General features: G+C 40.8%; 1 long non-coding RNA gene across 1 annotated transcript in view; it reads right to left on the reverse strand.

Annotated features, from left to right (window-relative positions):
• Window positions 1–8,615: 8,615 nt before the first annotated feature.
• LOC132659944 (uncharacterized) overlaps window positions 8,616–19,649 on the reverse strand; it is a 29,386-nt gene continuing 18,352 nt past the window's right edge. Inside the window, exon 3 of the long non-coding RNA XR_009601029.1 lies at window positions 8,616–14,786. This is a non-coding gene — a long non-coding RNA (uncharacterized LOC132659944). The remainder of the gene's footprint in view (window positions 14,787–19,649) is intronic.

A 19,649-nucleotide genomic window follows, 5' to 3' on the forward strand; every position in this document is an offset into this window, starting at 1 on the left:
AATTCAAATCAAGGAAATAAAAATGCAAGGCCAGCTTACCTCTCCAGAGAGAATGAATAACTTGGAAGGGGGGGAAATAGTCTAAACAAAATTTTTGTTATTAATATAACATTTCTTATTTTTTCCTGCAGTATCATTTTGTACTTTCTGGGAGATGGAACTCAACTTCTATTCCTACCATTTAAACAGGCTTTCATTTTAATTTGAAAAAGCTGAATGCAGAGAAACAGAGAGTAGAGTGGTGGTTACCAGGGGCTGAGGGAATGTGGGAAATGGGGAGATATTGGTCAAACGGTACAAACTTCTAGCTATAAGATTAACAAGTTCTGGAGATCTAATTAATATACAGCATGGTGGTAATTATAGCTAGTAACACCATATCATGTACTTGAAAGTTGCTAAGAGAGTTGATCTTAAGTACTCTCACCAGAAAATATAAATGGTAGTATGGCACAGGATGGAGGCGGTAGCTAACACTATGGTGGTTATCACTTTGCAATATATAAATATATCAAGTCATCATGCTTGTACACCGTAAATGTATACAATGTTCTATGTCAGTTATATCTCAATAAAGTTGGGGGAAAAGGCTTTCATTTTAACAATAAAGTAGTTGAATTACTGTCTGAAACTCTGCATTTTCAAGGAAATGTTGTAAATAGTATACTTTTCAGTTATTGTTTCATGAGAGAACAGCTATAAAAATGCTTCAGAATAGGTAAAATATTTTTAAAAGCAAGGTTTTGTACTAAACTGCCTATGATGTAGTTTAATAAATTAATCCAAAAACACTAACTTGTAATAATCATGTTTAACAGAGCTACTACATAAAGACAATGTCAGGGAAATTGAGGTTCTGAGCAAGAAGAACAAGCAACAGAAAGCGTGATGATAAGATGGCAGAGAAAAAAGCAGAATTTATCAGCTCCTACTTTGCTTCCATTTTCTATCACTGAGAATTATCATCAAATTAGAAAGGCCAGGACCTACATGGGAAAGAGGGTTTTGGGGTTTTTTTTTGACTGAGTCACATGGCTCACAGGATCTTAGTTCCCCAACCAGGGATCAAACCTAGGCTTTCAGCAGTGACAGCACAGAATCCTTACCACTGGACTGCAGGTAATTGCCCTCATTTTCTATAATGAGGGGAAAAAAAAAAACCCTATAATCCCGTGAGCACAGTTTTCCTTGGGAAACTATAAGCTCATGAGCACATTTTTCCTTGGGGAAATTATGGAATAAATGATTAAACAAATGATATGTGAATATTTAGAAAAGTGATGAACATGAGGCCCAGCTTGAATTCACTAAGAAATAAGTGGGTCTTCCTGACAGGTTTCCTATTCTCCCTGGTCTGATCCCAGGCCCACAAGGGAAGAAAGTGGGCCTTGGAGTGGAATGAGGCTGAATTTCAATCCTACTTCCACCACTTATCAAAACTTCTCTGAGCCCGTCATGCTACCCAAATGTAATGGAGCTCTTCTGGGCTAGCTCTATTCTCACCCAGGGCTTTCTTGGAGAACAATCTCCCACGCATGGCCTTATCACAAAGCAACAATAATAATCCAAACTTTGAAGGCATTGATAAAAAATGGGAATTATATATGACAAAACAAAAACTTCACAAAAATCCCCTTACTTAACCTGGACCTTTCCCTAAAATTCCTCCCCGAGGGTATCCAAATAATCGGCTTCATTTCCAATGCTCTCAAAACAACAGCAACAGCATTCCAGTTTCTCCAGGTATATTTCTGTTTTCCCACCAGTCAGGAAAACAATAATACTTAGAAAATTATGTGGTTAGCCAAAACCAAACCATACCTGTGTATGCCCTAGGGAGCCTGAATTATTCTGCCATAGCAAAAATTAAAATAATAATAGTGGACTTTCCTGGTGGTTCAGGGGTTAAGACTCTGTGTTTCCAATGCAGGGAACATGTGTTTGATCCCTGGTCAGGGAACTATGATTCCACAATAATAAAATAATATGATAATAATACTTACTTCACAGAATTTTTGAGAGGATTACATTTGAAATAGTATATGAAAAAATGCTTAGACTGTTGACTCAATAAGTATTCATCACTATTATTTTTCATTGCTACTCTTACTACTGTAGCAGATCAAGAAAATGGTGTGAACCTTATATATCCTTATTTTTTAAGGCATTTGACAAAGTTTCATGAACATGGACAGCTGGATGATAGTACATTTTGTTGGAAGTTGAAATGATTTATGATTCCAGTAGCTTGTCAGAGGCCTCTATAGAGCCCCATCCTGTTAAATATTTTCATGAATCACTTAATATGAATGAGCATATTGGAAGCTCATTATCAAGTTTTCAGACAGTACAAAATGGGGGATGTTTAGTAAATGATAAGCTAAATAACAGAATAAAGATTCCAGAAGATCTAAAACAGGCTGATCCAAAAGGAAATTTAATATGGGTTAATGTAAAGCCGAGTTTGTATGCTAAAACAAAAACAAAATAAACAAACCAAAAAACTCTGCTGCTTAAAAACTGAATGATGAGGCTTGGATTTACTTGTATTTCAAGGGAAAAAATATTGGAACATCTTGACTACAAGATCAAAATTAGCAGTCAGTATTGTATGAACATTAAACAGCAGCTACAGCCCTACAGATAGAATGCAGAGAGAGAGGTGTCTGGTTTTGATTTACATTCCCACTTCTCTATAGCACAAGGTTGTGGTGTCACAGCTTCAAGATACCAGTTTCTAGTCTTGGCTCCGAGCAGGCATTATCTACATGACTTTGGCAAGTCTGTGAACCTTTCTGGGAACTCCTTAATCTTGAAATTTAAGAGAAGTAGTTAGGAAAGTTTGGACTAAATTATTTCTAAAAGAACTTCTGGCCACGAAGTTCAATTTCAATATTTAATTCAAGTAGTGTAAGTAATTTACCTTAGCAGATTAACTGTCACTTTAGATACGGTTGTAAGTGATATAAATCTAACTCAAATTATTTTAGGTAAAATGAATGCATATAGGCTCTGACAGTGTGAAGAACCATTAATAAAGTCATGAGTAACAGAGAAGCTGGACTTTAGGAACTCTGATGTCCATACAAAGACAGATTTTGGTTCTGAGGGAAGTAAAGTTTGAATCTGGTTAGTTGATGTAGATGGGAATGCCAGTCTGGAGTGATAACTTAGTGAAAGTAGGAGAGTTGATAGGAACTAAGCTTTGTTGAAGAAGGAAATGGCAACCCATCCAGTGTTCTTGCCTGGGGAATCCCAGGGACGGGGGAGCCTGGTGGGCTGCCGTCTATGGGGTCACACAGAGTCGGACACGACTGAAGCGACTTAGTAGCAGCAGCAGCAGCAGCAAAGTTTGTTGAATCAACTATGTGTCAGGTTCTGTGTTAATCTATTTCAAGTACGCTACTTTTATAGAAACTGAAATTCAGTCATTTCAGAAACTTGCCTGAGGTTAAGCAGTAGAGCCAAACAAGGGGCAATGGCCAATATAATTTTTAGTGGTATGGCCTAAAGACGCTTGACTAGTAATGTACTTGCCGTTGTGCTAAGTCACTTCAGTTGTGTCCGATTCTTTGTGACCCTATGGACTGTAGCCCACCAAGGTCCTCTGTCCATGGGATCCTCCAGTCAAGAATACTGGAATGGGTTGCCATGCACTCTTCCAGAGGATCTTCCCTACCCAGGGATTGAACCTGTGTCTCTTATGTCTCCTGCATTGGCAAGTGGGTTCTTTACCACTAGCGCCACCCGGGAAGCCCAATGTGCTTATAGATGTTGCTTAATGATGCTGGCACATTTATCGTGCTTACTGTGCAGCAAGAACTATTCTAAGTGCTTTATGTATGTTAAGTTTTTAATAGCATTTAGTTTTGAAATAATTATAGATTCAAAAGAAGTTGCATAAATAGTACAGACAGGTCTCACATATCCTTCACCCAGTTTCTCCCAAAGGTTGCTGCTGCTGCTGCTGCTAAGTCGCTTCAGTCGTGTTCGACTCTGTGCGACCCCATAGACGGCAGCCCACCAGGCTCCCTGTCCCTGGGATTCTCCAGGCAAGAACACTGGAGTGGGCTGCCATTTCCCTCTCCAATGCATGAAAGTGAAAAGTGAAAGTGAAGTCGCTCTGGTTAAATTTTATATAATTGTAGTACAACAACAAAGCTGGGAATTTGACATCAGTACAATGTATGTATATAGTTCTGTCATTTACCTTTATGTACCCTTATCTGCTCTATCTGACAGGCATCTCCATTTTTATGTTGAGCTCATCCATCAAGGAACAAAGTGCAGAAGAGAGACCCAGGTTCGAGGTAGGAAGATCCTTGCCTGGAGATGGACAGAGGAAATGGGGCTACAGTCCACCAGGTCTTATTTTGTTGCTGCTGTTTAGTCGATAAGTCATGTCTGACCCTTCTTCAACCCCATAGGCTGTAGCCTGCCAGACTGCTCTTTCCATGGGATTCCCCAGGCAAGAATATTGGAGTGGGTTGCCATTTCCTTCCCAAGGGATCTTCCTGACCCAGGGATCGAATCTGTCTCCTGCATTGGCAGGTAGATTCTTTACCACTGAACCACCTGGGAAGCCGAGATCTTATTTAGGTCTTGTGTTTTAGCAAGCCTCCTTTGACACTGCTCTGGTGGGTAAAGGGGGCAGGGATTGCTACCTCATCACTGCCAGGTGCAGTGTCTGCACCTGAACCAAGAACCAAGTCTGGGTTCTCCTCTCTTCTTCACTGGATGAAGGGGCATTTTGTTACTGTTGAATGAGGGTGGAAGTTCTGGCTCCCTCCATGGCCTCTGCCAGCTCTGTGGAGGAGTGCACTGTTACCATCAAGAAGTGGTGAAAGTCCTGACTCTCTACTAGGCTTACTCTGACATCACTGGGCAAGGAGGAGACGGCATGCCTTGGGTGTGGATGAATGTTCCGGTTCCCCATATGGTCTCCGTTGACACCTGGAGTTGGAGGATCCAGTGCTCTTCCCCACTAAGCAGAGATTAAAGTCATGGCTCTCCGTTTGGTTTTCTCTGTTACTACCCTGACTAGGACTTTGGGATGACTCATCACAGCCGGGAAACAGTGGAAGTCTTGGCTCCCCACCAGGCCTTTGTGGGAGATTGTGTGGGTGGAGCCACAGTTTTTTTTCTGTGATATTTGCCTAAAGTAGAGAAGTAATTGTTTAAAGGTTTTTGTCTCGCTAGACTGCCCCTTTCCTAGTCTTTTGGCTAGACAGAGCAAGTTTTTCCTGGGGCCTTTTTTTTTTCTGTCTGTAATCACTGGTGTGTCCAAGCTGCTGGCTTCTCCAGTATTCAGTCTGGAATAAATTTGGTGAAAATGAAACCAAAGAGCTTACCATTATATTCCTCCTTGGGTTCTAACATCTTTAGTTGGTTTGCTGAGCTTCCCCAGTGGCTCAGATGGTAAAGCACCTGCCTACAATGTGGGAGACCCAGGTTCAATCCCTGGGTCAGGAAGATTTCCTGGAGAAGGAAATGGCAACCCACTCTAGTATTCTTGCCTGGAAAATCCCATGGATAGAGGAACCTGATAGGCTACAGCCCATGGGGACACAAAGAGTTGGACATGACTGAGTGACTTCACACACACACACACACACCCCTCTATACTTCTTAGAGTCTCCTTATATTTTGTTTTATATAATATCCAGAGATTTTAGTTGCATTTAGTGGAAGGAATAAGTACATCTGTTCCATTCTCCTTGGAAGTAGAAGTTTGTGATAGATTTTATATTTTCAAAACAATCCTATAAGGTAACTACAGTTATAGCCATTTCAGATGAGGGAGCTGAAATACAGAGAGGTTAAGTCATTTGTCCAAGATCACACAGATAGTAAGTGGGGAGGTGAGGCTCAAACTGTAGTAATCTTGTTTCAGAGCCCATGACTAGCCATATATTTATTCATCACTTCATTCACAGACTGTTCACAGTATGACACTGTAACGGTGGTTTCAGTGCAGTGTGAAAACATATAGACCATAACTACAAACATGTTTATATCCATGAGAAAGCAGGAGTTGTGTGAGATCCATTTGCTGGAACGTGAATGCCAATTGGGCAGTTTAAAATGTCTGGGCGCTTTAATTAGATTTCCCTGGTTGTACTAAGTGGGACAAGTGAGTTAGGCACATTTTGTGGCCTTGTTAATGTTTTCCCATCAATGCTGATTCAAGAAGATTATTATTCTGTAAGTAAACCAATTATTTAACTCATGCACAGTGCTGAGAAGTGGGAATTTTATTCAGATAGGTCTGGGTTGCTATTTGGTCCAAACCTGAGCTTTTTCTTTTTATCAAACCAACAATTTTTGAATTTCCAATAGAGTTTTTCCTTTTCTGAGGTCAATTGTTTGGACCTTCTCTAGCTAGTTTTTCTAAGTTTTCATTTGAGGAAATATCCTTGTGGACAATGACAGGGATCTGGCTGCTGCTGGTCCCTTTAAGGGCAGCATTCCTTGAGGAAATAACAGCAAGGTGATTTTCCTTAGCTTCCAGAGAGTGAAGGTTAGAATTTTCTGAAACGCTAGTAATTAGTATTTACAATCCTATTAAGTAACTACAAGTTAAAGAGGCAGGTAAAAGTATCACATCTGATAATTCCTGAACATAGAGGTCATTATAATTTTTGTGAGTAAGTATTTTGAAAGTAAGGAAGCCACATTGCTTCCAGCTCATTCCAAAATCATGAGCTCTGAAAACATATCACTATATGTACTGGCAGTTTTATCCCTTGCTAAAGTTCAAGTCCATGTAAAAGCCTACAGTTCATTATGTTGGGTTGAAGTCAGCTCAGTTCAGTCGCTCAGTCATGTCCGACTCTTTGCGATCCCATGAATTGCAGCACGCCAGGCCTCCCTGTCCATCACCAACTCCCGGAGTTCACTCAAACTCGCATCCACCCAGCCATCTCATTCTCTGTCATCCCCTTCTCCTCCTGCCCCCAATCCCTCCCAGCATCAGAGTCTTTTCCAATGAGTCAACTCTTCCCATGAGGTGGCCAAAGTATTGGAGTTTCAGCTTTAGCATCATTCCTTCCAAAGAAATCCCAGGGCTAATCTTCTTTAGAATGGACTGGTTGGATCTCCTTGCAGTCCAAGGGACTCTCAAGAGTCTTCTCCAACACCACAGTTCAAAAGCATCAATTCTTTGGCACTCAGCTTTCCTCATAGTCCAACTCTCACATCCATACATGACTACTGGAAAAACCATAGCCTTGACTAGATGGACTTTGATGGCAAAGTAATGTCTCTGCTTTTGAATATACTATCTAGGTTGGTCATAACTTTCTTTCCAAGGAGTAACCATCTTTTAATTTCATGGCTGCAGTCACCATCTGAAGTGACTGATTTTGGAGCCCAAGAAAATAAAGTCTGACACTGTTTCCACTGTTTCCCCATCTATTTCCCATGAAGTGATGGGACCAGATGCCATGATCTTCGTTTTCTGAGTGTTGAGCTTTAAGCCAACTTTTTCAAGCTCCACTTTCACTTTCATCAAGAGGCTTTTAGTTCCTCTTCACTTTCTGCCATAAGGGTGATGTCATCTGCATATCTGAGGTTATTGATATTTCTCCCGGCAATCTTGATTCCAGCTTGTGTTTCTTCCAGTCCAGCGTTTCTCATGATGTACTCTGCATAGAAGTTAAATAAGCAGGATGACAATATAAAGCCTTGATGTACTCCTTTTCCTATTTGGAACCAGTCTGTTGTTCCATGTCCAATTCGAACTGTTGCTTCCTGACCTGCATATAGGTTTCTCAAGAGGCAGGTCAGGTGGTCTGTATTCCCATCTCTTTCAGAATTTTCCACAGTTTATTGTGATCCACACAGTCAAAGGCTTTGGCATATCAATAAAGCAGAAATAGATGTTTTTCTGGAACTCTCTTGCTTTTTCAATGATCCAGCGGATGTTGGCAATTTGATCTCTGGTTCCTCTGCCTTTCCTAAAACCAGCTTGAACATCTGGAAGTTCACGGTTCACATATTACTGAAGCCTGGCTTGGAGAATTTTGAGCATTACTTTACTAGTGTGTGAGATGAGTGCAATTGTGCAGTAGTTTGAGCATTCTTTGGCATTAGCTTTCTTTGGGATTGGAATGAAAACTGACCTTTTCCAGTCCTGTGGCCACTGCTGAGGTTTCCAAATTTGCTGGCATATTGAGTGCAGCACTTTCACAGCATCATCTTTCAGGATTTGAAATAGTTCAACTGGAATGCCATCGCCTCCACTAGCTTTGTTCGTAGTGATGCTTTCTAAGGCCCACTTGACTTCACATTCCAGGATGTCTGGCTCTAGATGAGTAATCATACCATCGTGACTATCTTGGTCATGAAGTTCTTTTTGTACAGTTCTTCTGTGTATTCTTGCCACCTCTTTTTAATATCTTCTGCTTCTGTTAGGTCCATACCATTTCTGTCCTTTATCAAGCCCATCTTTGCATGAAATGGCCCCATTTTCTTGAAGAGATCTCCAGTCTTTCCCATTCTGTTGTTTTCCTCTATTTCTTTGCATTGATCGCTGAGGAAGGCTTTCGTATCTCTTTTTGCTGTTCTTTGGAACTCTGCATTCAGATGCTTGTATCTTTCCTTTTCTCCTTTGCTTTTCGCTTCTCTTCTTTCCACAGCTATTTGTAAGGCCTCCCCAGACAGCCATTTTGCTTTTTTGCATTTCTTTTCCATGGAGATGGTCTTGATCCCTGTCTCCTGTACAATGTTACGAACTTCTGTCCATAGTTCAACAGGCACTCTATCTATCAGATCTAGTCCCTTAAATCGATTTCTCACTTCCATTGTATAAACATAAGGGATTTGATTTAGGTCATACCTGAATGGTCTAGTGGTTTTCCCTACTTTCTTCAATTTGAGTCTGAATTTGGTAATAAAGAGTTCATGATCTGAGCCACAGTCAGCTCCTGGTCTTGTTTTTGTTGACTGTATAGAGCTTCTGCATCTTTGGCTGCAAAGAATATCATCAATCTGCTTTTGGTGTTGACCATCTGGTGATGTCCATGTGTAGAGTCTTCTCTTGTGTTGTTGGAAGAGGGTGTTTGCTATGACCAGTGCATTCTCTTGGCAAAACTCTATTAGTCTTTGCCCTGCTTCATTCTGTATTCCAAGGCAAAATTTGCCTGTCACTCTGTGTTTCTTGACTTGCTACCTTTGCATTCCAGTCCCCTATAATGAAAAGGACATCTTTTTTGGGTGTTAGTTCTGAAAGGTCTTGTAGGTCTACATAGAACCATTAAACTTCAGCTTCTTCAGTGTTACTGGTTGGGGCATAGACTTGGATTACTGTGATATTGAATGGTTTGCCTTGGAAACAAACAGAGATCATTCTGTCGTTTTTGAGATTGCATCCAAGTACTGCATTTCAGGCTCTTTTGTTGACCATGATGGCTACTCCATTTCTTCTAAGGGATTCCTGCCCACAGTAGTAGATAATGGTCATCTGAGTTAAATTCACCCATTCCAGTCCATTTTAGTTCGCTGATTCCTAGAATGTTGGCGTTCACTCTTGCCATCTCCTGTTTGACCACTTCCAATTTGCCTTGATTCATGGACCTAACATTCCAGGTTCCTATGGAACATTGCTCTTTATAGCATCAGACCTTGCTTCTATCACCAGTCACATCTGCAGCTGGGTATTGTTTTTGCTTTGGCTCCATCCCTTCATTCTTTCTGGAATTATTTCTCCACTGATCTCCAGTAGCATATTGGGCACCTACTGACCTGGGGAGTTCCTCTTTCAGTATCCTATCATTTTGCCTTTTCACACTGTTCGTGGGGTTCTCAAGGCAAGAATACTAAAGTGGTTTGCCATTCCCTCCTCCAGTGGACCACATTCTGTTAGACCTCTCCACCATGACCCGCCCGTCTTGGGTGGCCCCACAGGACATGGCTTAGTTTCACTGAGTTAGACAAGGCTGTGGTCCTAGTGTGATTAGATTGACTAGTTTTCTATGAGTATGGTTTCAGTGTGTCTGCCCTCTGATGCCCTCTTGCAACACCTACCATCTTACTTGGGTTTCTCTTACCTTGGACATGGGGTATCTATTCATGGCTGCTCCAGCAAAGCGCAGCTGCTGTCCCTTACCTTGGACGAGGGGTATCTCCTCACTGCCACCCCTCCTGACCTTGAATGGGGAATAGCTCCTCTAGGCCTATTGAAGTTGAAGTATGGGTTGAAGTAGCCATGGGTTAAAATGCTGCCTCAGAAACATCAAAAGAGTTGCAACAGCAAACCCAGCATAATATTTGCCATCAGGATAGTTTAAACAAGAACCATCAGTGAACAAGAGTTTCTTATAGATCATTATGAGGAGTCAGGAGGTGCTTCATCAGCATTAAGCAATTCTTCACAACTGCTTCATCAGGACAAAGGGGAAGTAGTAGCAAGGTTAAGGCTGCTAAAAGATCTATGTGAGGAGTGGTTAACAAAAGGACTTCATAGGAGGTAATGTGGTTGACCTCAAATTGTTGAGTGATGACAGTTCAGTAGAACTTCTATAGCATTTGGTACAAAACTGGTTAAAGGGAATCCCACAATATTTTTCTAGGTCTTAAATCAAAAGAGCAGTGGCTATACTCATTCCAAGGTAATGGAGGAGGTATCTGTGTGTTCCTGGCTACTTATAATACCCTATGGGTTGAGACTTCCCTGGTGGTACAGTGAGTAAGAATATGTCTGCCAAAGCAGGGGACGGGGGTTTGATCCCTGGTCTGGGAAGATTCCACATGCCCTGAAGCAACTAAGCCCATTGGCCACACAAAGACGCCACAACTAGAGAAAGTCTGTGCATACCAACTAAGACTCAGCACAGCCAATAAATAAATATTTTAAAAATAAATTAGTTGTGATGATTAAAAATATTTAAAAAAAATTTTTTTTAAATACCCTATGGGTTGATGTTGGTCCTTGTATTTTTGGGCGAGTACCCAAGTATACAAAAAGGAAAAGAGAACTCTGATATTTAGGCTACCCAGAGCATGTGGATTCAAGCTGTCCTTTAAGGTCTTGAAGGTAATGTTGTCCCATTCTTTCCATAAAATGGAGTCCAGGTTGTTCTTGTTTAGTAAAATATACAGAGAGTTCACCATAAGGGAGAAATTTGAAATGCAATTTCAGCAATAACCAACTAGCTCAAGAAAACCTTGCAGTTGGCATTTAGTTTTGAGTTTTAGGACACTTAGAACACCATGAAGTCTATCTGGATCTAGGTATAGTCCTTGTTTTGATCAGATACCCTCACTTTCAAACTGTGTTTGGGCAAAATGTAGTTTTTGGCGATCTTATGTCCCTTTAAAGCTAAAAATTGTATTTTATTTTTTTAAGGCTAAAAATGTTAGTACATGAGTGCTGCCTTCCTGTGAGGAGGCTTGAGAAGAACAAATTACCCACATACTACAACAAAGCAGGGCCTCTTGAGAATTTTATATCATTCAAATCAGCCTTCATGATTTTGGGGACATAACAACTCTCAGTAAAACCCTGAGGAATCCTCTTCAGGTGAATTGTTTTTCTTTCCAAGCAAAAGCAAAAGGGTATTGGTTAGCTTCATCAACTGAAATACTAAAGAATGTACTGCATAAATCAATTACAGTAGAGAATTTACTTCCCATGGGAATGGAAGTTAGTAACTTATCAGGCTTGTAAACAATGGGGTGTCAATAATGATGCAGTTTGTTGCTTGGAGGTCCTGGACAAACCTCTACCCTCAGCCCTTAGGTTTTCTCACTGGTAAACTGAAAGTGTTAGAGAGCCTAGTACAAGGAATTATGAGGCCTTGAGCCTTCAAATATTGTATTATGGGTCTTGCGCCTTGAAGGGCTCATTTACACATAAAGTATTAATTCTGGGAAGAGGTTTTGAGGGATCTATTTGAATCTTGATGAGAGGTGAGCTATGTAAATTTTGTCAACAGCAGCTAGAAATTTTGCCCATTAGGAATGGGTTTCCAGAATCTGTTCTAGTGTCATCAGAGATGGAGCAAATAAAAAATGTCAAAGTATGGTTTGATTCACCTAGTGGGTTATTTTGACAACTACTGTCGAATTCTAGAGTTAGTTCACCCTTTCAGGAGAGAGAAAATTCTGGCACAATATTTCTCTAAGAAGTCTCAGCCTAATAAATGGGTAAGGGTGGAGAAGGTAGGAGAAAATGGTGTGTATCTCTCAAAGGGGCTAAATAAATCGGAACAGGTTCAAGGGCAGGAAACCCTTGAGAAGAGAGCCCCACTATTTGAACTGTTTTAATACTCTGAGGCAAGGGCTGTTTCATAGCAGTGGGGTCAAGCATCGAAAGTGAGGCTCCAGGGTCAGTTAGGACTGGAAGAGATTAATCCCCAGTCTGGAGAAATGTTTCTCCAAGCTAATTAAAAGTGAGGATTGAGAAGAGTCCCTGCTGTTCCTCAGAACCTCATCATGGAGAACTGGGAGGATGTCAGAAAGTCTGGTTAGAGGACTGAAGGCCCTTAGAGTGCTTATATTTGTAGTACTCTCTTTTCCAATGTCCTCGTGCTTTGCAGCAACGGAAACTAGAAGGGTTCTGGTTTCATTTAGAAGCAAGCCGTCATTTGCTGGAGTTGAAGATAATGAAGTTTGGTGGTCTTTCTTTCAGATGACTCATCTAGAGTGTGAGAGAGCTGCTTTGATAGATTAACAAAATATGGAGTGGATATAGTTTCCCATTCCATCCTGATCATTTTTTACTAAAAGTAAAGGTCCTGTGCTATGCTGTGGTAAGTAGCTCAGTCATGTCCAACTCTTTTCGACCCCAGGGACTGAAGCCCACCAGGCTCGTCTGTCCATGGAATTCTCCAGGCACGAATACTTGAGTGGGTTGCCATTTCCTATTCCAGGGGATCTTCCCAACCCAGGGATCGAACCCAGGTCTCCCACTTTGCAGGCAAATTCTTCACTGACTGAGCCACCAGGGAAGCCCAAAGATCCTGGTTTAGCCAACCGATAAACAGAGTTAAAAGCCACCCACATGGAATCAACACCTGACGGAAGACCAGACTTTTCTTTAAAAATAATCTGAAATCAATTATAATAGTCATGAACAGACTCATCAGATTTTTGCATACGAGCCTGAATTTTGGTCCAGTCAACGGGCTTTGGAAAAGTTCTAGGACTTGCTTGGTGAAGTTGCCTAGAAATTGCCCAAACCTGATTATATAATAAGTTCGCAGACTGGTCTCCTCTCTGTAATTCTAGAGAGCTTCCAGGATTTTCCTAATTAGCAGTTTGTATCTAACTGCTGGGCCTGGCTTTCTCACGTAAGCATATGAACTAGCTCCTATAAGTCATAGAAATCAGGTCAATAAGTTTGAATGTCTATGTTAAATTTCTTAACAAATATGTGAGAATCTTCAGTTACTCTGCCAGAATCTTTGGGGGTTGCAGTTCAGTTTTGTCTAGGGAATACAAGAAATTAAGGATTTGACATTTGGATCCTCAGAAGGCTTAATTTTAAAGGGACAAGTTCAAAGGAAAGGGGAGTAGGAAGAGTTTCAGAGAAAAGTGAAAGTTTGGTGAAAGAATCTGTGTCGGGGTATTTGAGGGAATAGACAAGGTATAGGTGGCATAGCGGAGAAGGCGATGGCACCCCACTCCAATGCTCTTGCCTGGAAAATCCCATGGGTGGAGGAGCCTGGTGGGCTGCAGTCCATGGGGTTGCTATGAGTCGGACACACTGAGAGACTTCACTTTCACGCACTGGAGAAGGAACTGGCAACCCACTCCAGTATTCTCGCCTGGAGAATCCCAGGGACAGGGGAGCCTGGTGGGCTGCTGTCCATGGGGTCGCACAGAGTCGGACACGACTGAAGTAATGCAGCAGCAGCAGCAGCAACAGCAGCAGCAGTGACATAGAAATGTTGCAGGAAAGGGAACCCCCTTCCAGGGCCCAAAAGTGGGCTCGTCTAACACTCAGAAATAAATTGTCCAAGGAGGCACGTGTGCTGACAAAGCAAGAGATTTTACTGGGAAAGGGCACCTGGGCAGAGAGCAGGAGGGTAAGAGAACCCAGGAGAACCGCTCTGCCACGTGGCTCTAAGTCTCAGGTGTTATGATGGTGACTCTGAGTCAGAATGACTGACTCCTGGTCGCGCATGCATTGTTCAACCAAGGTGGATGCCACCGAGAAGGATTCTGGGAGGTGGTTGGTCACGTGGTGTCACCTTTTGACCTTTCCTGAATTCTTCCAGTTGGTGGTGGCTTGTTAGTTCCCTGTTCCTTACCAGGCCCTCCTGATGTAAAATAACTCATGCAAATGGTTACTATGGTGTCTGGCCAGGGTGGGCGGTTTCAGTCAGTGTGCTTCCCCTAACAACTGCCCCTTGAGAGACTTTATATTCCTAAGTATATTCCCAAGATACTTTTTGGGAATTGGGGTGTTCTCTTTCTTCTGTAACTTCTTTCTGCTGTGTATGGGTGGAGGCCTGCCTACCAGAGCATAAGTCTCTCTCTACCTGATCTAACTCAAGGTATTCTGTGTCTGAAACCAGCATTTACCCTTGTAAAAACAGCAATTTAGGTTTAATCCCCTCACAGAGATTAAACAGACAGGGCCAAACAGGAGGCCTAAAAGGATGGTCATCAGTTCAGTTCAGTCGTTCAGTCATGTTCGACCCTTTGTGGTCCCATGGACTGCAGCACACCAGGCTTTCCTGTCCATCACCAATTCCTGGATCCTGCTCACACAATGCCTATTGAGTCAGGGATGCCGTCCAACCATCTCATCTTCTGTCGCCCATGGCCATCACTGGACCCTAGAAAGAGAAGGCAACATTTGGGGCAGGGGCTGCAGGGTGTGTGACTTTCTTCTGACTGGTTGTTGGTGGTGAGGCAACAGAGCGGTGCTCCAGGAATCTTGGGCTCAGCCTGAAGTCACCATCCTCCACCTGGGTGGGGGCCCCAGTTCTGCAAAAAAACTCAAAGACACTGTTAAGCGTATTTCTTGAGTAGAAATCAGGATTCTGCCTCAAGGCTGTACTATTATTTGATTGTTTCTCCTCCGTTTCCATATTCCCTTCCTTCCCTGGTCAGCAATTGTTTGAATCTGCCCTTTGGGACTCAGGAAAGGTCAAGGAGGCTGAATGAAGCCTACATCCTACAAATAAGAAATGGAGAACATAGAATGGATCCATACTCCAGAGCCCCACAGAATCCTGCTCAGTTTTAACTCAGGGAACTGGGCAACTATGACTTTGATAACTTCCTGTCAAAATGGGGCATAGGACTGTTTCAATTTGGCAAATAGACACTGAATTAGAAGTATTCTTGAGTTCTGAGTCCTAGATCTGAGTCTTGTATGATTAAAATCTCAATCCCTTGGTCTGACATTCTGGTGTAACAGACCCAATTAGAAATAATTGGAGGAGTGACAACAAGAATTTAAATAGACAAAACAAATCTCATTTCTTTTTAAGAATAGACCTGAAACCCAGTCTGGACGTGGCACTTCAGGGAGACTTGGAGCCAGGTAGCCAGCTGCCTAGTTTTATAAAAAGTAAGGTTGTAGTTACTAGCTGCCAGCAAACACTTTTCTGAGAATGTCTGGTGGTATCCAAGCCTGACACAACTCAGAAAACTCAAGTATTTAGCAATACAAGGTCTAATCTGAAATTACACCCATAGTATCACCTAGTTATTTCCTTGGATGTCTGAACCATAGCTACTCTATTTTGATTTTTAATTGTAAAATTTTCCTTAATAGCAAAGCAGATATCACTATTAACGATGTCATTGTTTTTCTAGGTATGAGAAGATGCAAGAACTGGGACTCATAAAATCTTCTCGTGAAAAGATCTAACTATCTAAAGGCCTGTTCTGCAGTTTTTCCCAGAACACAGAGTGCCTTATTCCTGATTTTCACCCTGAACTCTTTTCAGGGGTCTTGAAGGTCAACAGCTGCAGTGGCAATGATTTAACCTTTCTGGAGGTAGATGGCAAGTGTCCCTTTTCAGTTGGCAGGGCCCTTTCTTGGTCGTAAACTTGACCATGATTTTGAGTGGGGGGCATTTCATGACCATGTCATCCCATGGTGCTGAGAACGTTCACTCTCAGGTCTGGCAAAGATTCTGTTGACAGGCCACTCAATGTGTTATTACTGGACTGGGCCATAAAACAGTATCCAAAGTTCTCTGGACCACTTGTCTTACTAGCCTCTTGGTCCAAGAAAACATTTCCTCTTGTTGTTTCTTCCCATATCTAGAGTTATCCTGTTAACATCATTGATCTCATATGGAACTACATATTGTTTTGTCAGAGGCCTCAGTCACACATTTGGCAGTTTAAGAAATAGCAATTTTGTAAAACAGGCAAAATACAAATAATACCAGCTCAGTTCAGTTCAGTCACTCTGTTGTGTCCAACTCTTTGTGATCCCATGGACTGCAGTATGCCAGGCTTCCCTGTCCAAATAACATAGCCCAGCAGTATTAGTAAAGTCATAAGTAAGACTTAAGAACTTCCATTAGATGTAGCCCAGTATATCCCAGGTCACCCGACTTAGTCTATTCTGTACTAAGAATTTTTATCTTCCAGGGAAATTATATACTGGCATTGTCTATAAGGCATATAACCCAGTTTCCTAGTGTTACTAAACTGATTATCCTTAGCATGATTTAATTGTTTCCAATATAGAGGAGACTTTCAACCTAAATTACCATAGCCTGGTGTTATCTATATAAATCTATCCCATAATTGAGGGAGATTTTTTTCCTTTGTTGAAACATTGCTGGTTGTTCTGATTGAGCTTGAGTAGTAGGAGAAAACTCAAATTTATGGCCAAGGTCAGGAGCAGGCATTATTAATTGGCCAGGTGAGGGGATCTCATTTAGTAATATCAATAGTGATCTGAATATGACTATAATCTTTCAAGTAAAAATTTTCAGGGCCAACTAGTTACAGCCTTGGAGTAGAGAAATTTCCCCAGGTAACCCAGAACTAGACACAGGTAATTGGTCACAAAGCCAACAATTGGTTTGATTTCTAAGACAAGCATAGGATCAGACCTGTGATGGAAAAGCACTTGATTTATATGCAAAGGTCTAAAAAGTCAAGAAAACATTATGTATGATTATATGAATCAGGTCCAGCATCTTGGGCAAGCTGTCTACCTCTGATGTTGTCATCTTCTTGTCCTGGTGTAGTGTAGTTTCTCTTCTATTTGAGAGTCATTTTAAGGTGAGATCAGGTCAGCTGTCCTCTCTATAGACCAGTCCAGTGTAGGGGCCTTTGGAAGTGGGAATTAATTTAAGAGTCAATTTCCTTTCTATTTCACTGTGCATTAGTTAGTTAAGAGTATTTGATAAAAGGTCCTTCCATCCAGGTTGGAAACAGTCCTTAAATTATGTCTTTTTTCAGTCCTGGTTGTAGGTCATGAGGCATCTTTATCCAAAGATAGATGACTGAGATAAGCTTCAGAAACAAACAGCGTGGTTTTAAAGAATTTAATTAAATTTTACATTAATAACACACAATGGCAAAGAACTATCCAGGAAACGAATCTTACTAGATACAGACCTCCATTAACAAACTGAAAATCCCATGGATGGAGAAGCCTGGTAGGCTGCAGTCCATGGGGTCGCGAAGAGTTGGACACGATTGAGCAACTTCCCTTTCACTCCTTTCACTTTTCACTTTCACGCATTGGAGAAGGAAATGGCGACCCACTCTAGTGTTCTTGCCTGGAGAGTCCCAGGGACGGGGGAGCCTGGCGGGCTGCCGTCTATGGGGTCGCACAGAGTCAGACACGACTGAAGTGACTTAGCAGCAACATCTTTGAAACATCTTTTTCTCCCTAAAATTACCCTTATTTTTATCAAATATAACCAAATTAAGACTAGTTTGTTTGTGAAATAAATTTGGCCTGATGATTTATATAATCATAATTGATCATAGACTTTTTGCTTTGTTGAAACTTTTATAGAGTCTCAGACTGACCTTTTAAAATAAAACAGGGCTGGGAAAGTTATGCTAAAGGCTTATCACAGATTTCACCTAACAAACCTAGGTGAATTTTTCCCTTTTCAAGGTCTCAAAAATTCCATGAGATTTCTGTACCTGTTAGTGAGATAACCTTCCTAACTCTTCTGATAAAGTTACTGGAAACCTAAGAATTTTCAATCTCTGGAGGAGTCAAATAGAGAGAAAATATAATTTTTAAAATTTGTTTATAAAGTATAATTTTACCAAATTACTGTCATAATTAGTTTGAGGGGAAGGTTTCCCCTACTTCTGGAAAACGCAGATTCAAACCTCTAATTTTTTCAGATAGAAACCATAAAAGTTACAAGCATATTTGCTGGTTCACTCAGTCCTTTTGTTAACTTTTGTGAAGTCATCAGCTTTCCCATTAGAATACCAGGACATATTAGAACATTAGGAACTCCATATAATTTCTAGGATATCTATATTAGTAATATTTACCATACATTTTAACCTGAGAGGATTTATTACTCATTTGATAGTATTTCCCATGTAATTTAACCAACCAAATAAACACAATTAGTTTAATAACTTTCTTTGGGATGTTTCAGGGGCCCTCTGAAGCATCCCAAAGATAGCTAGAGGTCAAAAGAACTTCAACAGAATTCAATTTAGGAAGTTGTGTCCAAAAAAAATCAATCAAAAGGGTTTAGAACATTCCATCAGATTTAGTCAATGCTGATGGGTGGATCATTTAGCTTGTTGATATGTCTCAATGGGTGTATATACCGGAGGCTCAAGGTCTAATGAAAGTCAGCTCCACCACATTGGACCTAGTTGGCTCTAACCAGTTTTCCTATGGTCATGTCATTCCTAACAAAATCTATTTATCTAACTAATTGTAATCCAATCCTGATCATGGGTAACTCTATTCAGTATTTTTTTATATATGTCTTCTACTGAAAACACATCTTAGTTTCCCTGTTTTCCACAATAAGGTATGTTTCTTGTTGACAAATTTATAACAGAATACAGTCTTATTTGACCTCTAGTAAACCTAGGTACAACAGAAGTATTATACTTACTGATAGTTCTGAAGACATGTCTATGTTATCAGGTATCAATTTAATATTGAATATTTCCCAGTTCACATGAACCTGGAATTCATTTAGTTTAATTTAGAAGTATTTATTTGTAAACACTTATTTTTCTTTAAGCCAATTATAGAGCTCATTTACAAATAAATCTTAAAAATATTATCCAGAGACAAAGACATACGCATTTTCAGACAGACAAAATGCGAGGTCCAGCTTCATTTTCTAAACAATTCTAAGTTTAGAAATTATATTGTAATTTTATATTAAAATATAAAATTCGCTAGTTTATAAATAACAGTTGGAATAAATAAAATTGTTAAAGGCTTCTTCCCATTTTTTCTCAGTCTCAGGAGTTAGAGATGGTCTAGATAAGTGAGCCTGAGAGCGGTGGTCTCAAAGCACAGGGAAAGAAAATCAAGTTCTAACAAAATGGCTGCAGGTCTAAACCAAATGGTGACCACACAAAGCAAAATGGCCATTACAAATCACGACACAGAACACACAGACCTGGCAGCCCCAATCAGACACTCCCTTAAATGCAAGATTAGTCTCTCAGAAAGCCTGCTATAGAGACATAGAACTTCAGATGCAAGCACTAACAGA

This window comes from Ovis aries, chromosome 6, assembly GCF_016772045.2.
Source record: "Ovis aries strain OAR_USU_Benz2616 breed Rambouillet chromosome 6, ARS-UI_Ramb_v3.0, whole genome shotgun sequence".
In the NCBI taxonomy this organism is placed as follows: Eukaryota; Metazoa; Chordata; class Mammalia; order Artiodactyla; family Bovidae; genus Ovis; species Ovis aries.